Genomic DNA, 7,310 nt, shown 5'->3' on the forward strand with positions numbered 1-7,310 from the left:
GCATAATTCCCTAGTAGACTGTCTGTGAGTCCAGATTATAGGGTGTCAGGTGCTATATAGGGGATTACTTGTGCCATTGTATTGGGGGTGTTGAATAAGATCCATCCCAGCATATTCAACAGCAGCTCCATGAATTGTGCTCCTGAGTGGAGGTCTCACATGCATCAGATGGTGTTGGATTCCCACCCTGCCCACATCCCTACCCCCACCAGCATCTTGAGCTCTACAGGGCACTCAGATTATGACAGTGGCTACATGCACCTACTGGCGGTTTGCTGTCTGCTCTGCTTGGTAACTGCTGTCTTGGGACAGAGCAAGTGATCAGGCAGAGGCTCAGCTGCAGGACAAGGGAGAGCTGGAGGAAGAGATGGTTGGATTTCCAGGACATCCTCCTGCTCACCAAAGTGAGTGTGTAGGAAAGAAGCCTGAGGCTTTGCCCAGGAGCAATGGGAGGGACAAACCCTGCCTTCTCAGCCATGGCCTCCCCAGATGGAGAATGGGAGCAGCCTGTCTGATGAGGACCTGCGTGCCGAGGTGGACACCTTCATGTTTGAGGGCCATGACACCACAGCCAGTGATATCTCCTGGATCTTCTATGCTCTGGCTGCACACCCTGAGCATCAGAAGAAGTGCAGGGAGGAGGTCCAGAGCCTCCTGGGGGATGGAGCCTCCATCACCTGGTGAGTGAGAGCTCAAGAGGTGGGAGAGCCCTGCCTCTGGTAGGGACAAGGTGCTGATCTGCCCAGGCCCTCAGGATGGCCTTCACCTCAGTGACTACCTGGACCAGATACCCTACGCCATCACGTGCATCAAAGAGGCCATGAGGATCCATCCATCAGTACCAGCTGTGAGCACAGAACTCAGAAAAACCTGTCACCTTCCCTGGTGGGTGTTCCTTACCCCAAAATATGCGCTTCCCAGACTCACTCACCTAGACTCTCCCAAGGGACCAAGGAGGATTAGAATGTGTTTTACCAGTTCTGAAACTTGCTGGGTCTCCCTTTATTGATATGGCAAAGGAGTCTTACTTTGAAATTAGGATGCAACTTATGAAATACTGAGCTTTACTTCAGCAAAAGCTCAGTAAATGAATGTTTACCTATGTATCTGTCCCTAAAACTTTATCCTAAAATTTCATTCCCTAAGATGTGGAGGATAGAGAGAGAAACAAGCAAAGGCAGAAAGAGAAGTGGGCTTTTCTTATGGTGTCAAGTGAAATGAGGGAGATCAAGAAATCCTGTGTCATGAGTCAGATGTAGTACAGTCTCTGAAGAGCCCTAAGGTTGATGGAATAAAGCAACTGATGACCAGAGATGACACCCCAGCTGTGGGAGGAAGCCACCAGTTGAAACATTCACCATTGCGTATGTTCTCAGTCCTGCCACATTCTAGCTATGGAAACTTACACAGAATAATTAATTTTGTGAGACTCAAGGATCTCATTTGAAAAGTGAGAATAAATAATGTCTTCCTTGGAGGGTGCTTCTGAGTATTGGGTAAGTTAATGTACATCCTCCAAAAGCTCTTGGAAGGCATTTAATGAATGTGCATTGTCTTTTTAATTAGTAAAGACCATAAGGCTCTGATAATTGCTTCCTTTTCATTCCTGAGTTGGTAGTTTTCTGTTCCTTTTCCATTCCAAGGTATTTTGCCAAACCCAGCTTGTCTCCCTCTAACAGGACCACCTTGATCAAAATGATGATGATTTATGGTCCCAGGCTCTTTCTGTGTGCAGGTCTCCTGCTGGCTGAGAGGCTAGGGCCTCTCTGGCAAAATCAGTCTCTCACTGTCTCCTATCTGCTTCACAAGTATCACAGTCACACTCTTCACTTACACCCTTCACCACAACCCAAAGGTATGGCCAAAGCCAGAGATAAGAGGACCCTGGGAAGAAGGTAGGAGAAGAATTCTCTGGGATCAACACTTCCTCCTTCTCCCACCTCTGGGCATTCTGTGCCCTCATGGGTTGAAACCAGGGACTTGACCCCTACCTGTCCTGGCCTTGGTTCTCTCCCTGCAGATGTTTAACCCTTCCCCTTTTGTATATCTGGTTCTGCTAGACCCAGCCCCTCTTTCCCATCTTCTCAGGCGGATTAAGGTGAGGTGTCCTCCATGTGGTCATGCAGGATGAGATGGAGAACCAGGGAGTCTATGGTCACATCCCTCTATAATCCCTTATGTTTCTTTGTGACATCTTCAGGTATGCCACTATTGTTGGTGTTTGCTGGAAGCAGGCATCATGTGGGGGTCTCTGAGTACCAAAGTAGCATTCCAGGGCATATCATGGAGAGTTTGTTCCACCCACCCTTTCCAATGGTCATCCAAAATCAATGTCAGTGAACATTTCAAATTTCAGGATATTTTGGTGTTTTCCTCACTGCTGGAGTATGGATTTTCAGAATGAGTTTTTATCATGTAAACTAACCTTCCTGTGTTTCTTTTTATCAATTTACAGATGTCATAAAGGATGGATTTCTCTCTTTTCCCACTTTGTCAATGGAGCCCACCACCTTTTCTGTTTAATTCCCTAGTTGGCCACTACAATTTATCATTGAAATATTTCCATATATTTAGAAGAATCATACAGGCCTTTCTGGTCCTATTACTGAAGCCATGCATGTGAGAGTTTTCAGCCCATTGTAGAAGGCTGAACACCAGTGAATGTTGTCTCACAGTTTTAGCTTCTGGCTCGAAAAAATATTTCACTGCATGTTACTCATTACATATATCTACTTTCCCAGTCAGCAAAATTCTGCATGTGGAGAAGGATCTCTACACCATAGTGTCATGGCCCACCTAGTCAAACACTGGCAAGAATGAGGATGCTAAACACAGAGCACATGTCATGTGTACTCCCAAATACACCTGAAATAGCTGTTGAGCTGGATAGGACCAGTTCAAAAGAGCTGCTGAGAAAACCCACCAAGGCTGCAAGAATCAGCCTGAGAAGTACACATTGCATGAACCTACTAAATAATTAATAGAAGTCAATAATTCCGTGAATTCTACAATTTCAAGCCAACTTTCACAGAATCAGTATTAAATGGTTTATCTTTATCCTAGAGAATCCATCTCTCTAGGATAAAGGTTTTCCTGGAGTTGAGAACTCCCTCTTAGACATTAACTATAAATCATGGTGCTACCATTTGAGGGCAGGAGAATATTAGATAGCTCAATTACTAGCTGGAAATACTTATCCTTCATTTTTTTCCACTGCATTTCAATTTATTTTTGAAGTTCTACTAAATTAATTCAAACACAAAAGAAGTTAAGTGTATGTTTTTCTATGCTACATTGTGCTCAAAGATAGAAACACAGAGATACAGGATTCTATCCAAGTTCAGCAACAAAAGTAGAGGGGTGTTGTACAGGATGAGACACCAACATTTGAGACAGATATGATTCCTTTCTTCATTTTTTTCTAGTCTCCATTCACTCACTGAGAAGCATATGGAAGGTTTTATGTCTCTGGCACTGTTGGAAGCCCTGGACTGTGGTGTGTCTATTTTAGTCACCTTTTTGCTGCTGTGACTAAAAGACCTGACAAGAAAAGAGTTTACTTTGGGGCTTGTGATTTCAAGGTCTCATCCATAGATAGCTGGCTCCATTCCTTGGGGTTGGGAGGAGGCTGAACATCATGGCATGCTCTCAATGCCCACCTCCTCCAGCCACATCCTACCTGCCTTCAGTTATCACTCAGTTAATCCTGTCATGGGATTAATTCACTGATTGGGTTGAGGCTCTCAAAACCCAATCATTTCTCCTCTAAATCTTCTTGCATTGTCTCACACACACACACACATGAGCTTCTGGGGGATATCTCATATCCAAAACATAATGGTGTCCTTGAATAAAGCAGGGATGGCAGCTTAGGGGCCTGGGAGGGAGAAGGACTCCAGCAGAGGGTGAGAGCCAGCTGGTCACTGGTCTGAATGGTGAGGAGGGCAATTTCAGTGATTCCAATAGCAGGAGCTAAGCTAGGAAGGGCGACTGGAGAGACAAGGCGTGGTTGAGGCAGCAGTGCACAGTAGATGTGGAGGGAGCTGAGCCATTTGGACACTCTCCTACCTGTTGAAGGGAATGGTGTATGAGCGTTTGGGGAGGGGAGTCAGGGAGACCCCAGAAGTGCAGGTGAAGGGGACTGAAGGTTGACAAAAATTCCTCTTTCCCACCAATTTGGAGGATTGAGATGGAGAATTTGGGTCCCTGTTTGTCCCACTACATGGTGATCCCTGGGAATGTGGTACCCTCCCCCAACCCATGTGACCCTACCAATGTTTTTCACACTGGCAAACTAGAAACTTAGTGGAGCAGTGAATTATCCAATAATTAACTCTCGATGACTCGTATGATTGGACACTGTCCCTCTGAGTTCGATGGTGTGCTCACAGAGATTTTATGCCCATCAGAGCAGAAATAGCATCAGGGTTAGCACAAAAAAGTGTGGGAGGCCTTGTCAAAGGTCTGGAGATTGCGAACAATGGTCTGAAGTAGAGGTTTGAGTAGCCTGTAAAGAAGGTGTTAGCTAGGCCCCATAAAGCAGCCCCTGCATGACCAGCTCCGGGCTATGACTTAGGGGCCAATGCCTGTCCAGATCAGAATGGGACCTGAGGCCACTTCTCTTTCACTGTCCCTGCCTGACCTAGGCACTGCATTGGAAGCAATTTTGCATGAATGAGATGAATGAAGGTGGCTGTGGCCCTGACTCTGCTCCATTCTGAGCTGCTGCCAGATTCCACCAGGTTCCTTTCCCCTTGGCACACTTTGTGCTGAAGCCCATGAGTGGGATCCACCTGCATCTCAAGAAGTTCCAATAATACTGGTGAGGCCAAGGACAAGCTCTGAGGGCCTCCTGCTGCTACCTGTCACCTGCTCTGGTCCCTGACTGTTGCCCCAACATCTTGCTTTCTATCTTTTTTTTATGTAGATGACATACTTTTCTTTTTTATTATTATTATTGGTTGTTCAAAACATTACAAAACTTTCTATCTTTTTACCTGCCCTTCTCCCACCTGCCTGCTCTCCTGCCCCCTGTCCTCCTGTCTGTTGGCCCTCTGTCTCTCACTTAACTCCAGGCTTTCTACCTGCTTCTCTTTATAACTTTCACCCTCCTGCCTGTATCTTTATCTCCTGGTCACCTGCCTGCCTACCACCCTGTCTGTCCTTTACCAATCATTTTCCCTTGTGCTGTTTGTTTATCTATCTATGAGTTTCTTACTGCTGCTATAAAAAATGACAACAAGGGGCTGGGGATGTGGCTCAAGTGGTAGCGCGGTTGCCTGGCATGCGTGCGGCCCGGGTTCGATCCTCAGCACCACATACAAACAAAGATGTTGTGTCCGCCAAAAACTAAAAAATAAATATTAAAAATTCTCTCTCTCTCTCTCTCTTAAAAATATATTTTAAAAAATGACAACAACCTCAGTGACTTTGCATGACAGAAATCTAGTTCCTTATGGTTCTGAAGATCAAAGTTCTATCATGGGTTTCCTTGAGATGCAACCAAAGTAATTGTGCTGTTTCTACATATCCAGGGCAGTAGTGTGCCTCTTCCTTTTGTCATTTCCATTACTTAGAGCTGCATTGCTGGGCTTCAGGACCCATGGTCAATATTCAAATCCTGCAACACCTTTAAATCTCTCTACTTCTGTCCTCACATCAAATCTCTAGTACAAGGACCTTTGTGATTACAATGTGTCCACTATGATAATACAGGACATCATAATCATTCTCCCTGGTCAAGGATGTGTACATTGTGTGAGCCATATTGAGCCTAACACATTCCTTCCTGTCACCCAATTTTTGTATCTGTGTCTCTCCTGTACATCTCTTACCCAAATCTCTTAATTTCCCTCCTTCCTGCAACAACATTCATGAGGTTGAAAAAAAAACATTCACATTTGGGATTGGCTAACTTCACTTAGCATTAATAATATTAGCACTAATATTATTATTATTAGTTGGATGAAGTGCCTATCTTCCCTTGGAAGAAGATGGAGGGAAAAGATGGAAGATTGGGAAAAGAGAAGAGACAGGTCACTACAGAGGAAGGAGGAGGAGATGAGATCTGCTTTGTGGTGCCAGGACCCTGCCTCACCAGATGCAGCCCACCCACTCCAGGTCACCTTGTTCATAGGATCCCTGATGCCCCGCACCTGCCCACTGGTTGAGGGCTCCATGTAGCCTCAGCTTTTTGACAAGGTCTCTTCCATAGAAATTCAGAAGGAGAAGTTCATACTTGTTAGGGAAAGAAAGCAGAATTCAAACAACAATAAGTGTTGGCGAGGATGTGGGGAAAAAGGCACACCCATGCATTGTTGGTGGGACTGCAAATTGGTGCAGCCAATATGGAAAGCAGTATGGAGATTCCTTGGAAAACTGGGAATGGAACCACCTTTTGACCCAGCTATTCCTTTCCTCGGTCTATACCCAAAGGACTTAAAAACAGCACACCACAGGGACATAGCCACATCAATGTTTATAGCAGCACAATTCACAATAGCTACAATATGGAACCAACCTAGATGCCCTTCAGTAGATGAATGGATTAAAAATGTGGCATATATACACAATGGAATATTACTCAGCAATAAAAGAGAATAAAATCATGACATTTGCAGGTAAATGGGTGACGTTGGAGAAGTTAATGCTAAGTGAAGTCAGCCGATCCCCAAAAAACAACTGCCAACTGTTTTCTCTAATATAAGGGGACTGACTTACAGTGGGGTAGGGAGGGGGAGCATGGGAGGAATAGAAGAACTCTAGATAGGGCAGAGGGGTGGGAGGGGAAGGGAGGGGACATGGGGTTAGAAATGATGGTGGAATGTTATAGACATCATTATCCAAAGTACATGTATGAAGACATGAATTGGTGTGAACATACTTTGTATACAAACAGATATGAAAAATTGTGCTCCATATGTGTAATAAGAATTGCAATGCATTCCACTGTCATTTATTTAAAAAATAAAATCAATTAAAAAAATTCTATTCAAGGACTAGTGTTCCTCACACTAGATTTTTTTCTAAGTCATATTAAGTCAGAGACTTGAGCTGAGAAGGAGGGCCAGTGGAGGTAACTGAAACCTGAGTGGCCATACTGAGGGAGGAAGGCTTCACTGACCATGCTTACATCTGGTGATTGCCTGGGTGCTAAGGCTTCTTACTTGGGTTCTACTTCTTGTATCTGTTCCCTATATTCTTCCCGGACTTCCCATGTCCCTGCACTAAGAAGGAACCAGAGAGGGCAGACTGAACATGAACTGCCTGATTCAAGTATGAATGAAGCAAGGAGAGTGAGATGGGAGGGT

At 44.8% G+C, this 7,310-nt stretch overlaps 1 pseudogene; it reads left to right on the forward strand.

The window, feature by feature from the left end:
- The first annotated feature begins 423 nt into the window (after positions 1-423).
- Positions 424-2,340, forward strand: LOC124075329 (cytochrome P450 4A6-like; annotated as a pseudogene).
- Positions 2,341-7,310: the final 4,970 nt, after the last annotated feature.

This window comes from Marmota monax, unplaced genomic scaffold (assembly GCF_021218885.2).
Source record: "Marmota monax isolate L192 unplaced genomic scaffold, Marmota_monax_Labrador192_F-V1.1 WCK01_AAM20220418_F8-fsc00008, whole genome shotgun sequence".
Lineage (NCBI taxonomy): Eukaryota > Metazoa > Chordata > Mammalia > Rodentia > Sciuridae > Marmota > Marmota monax.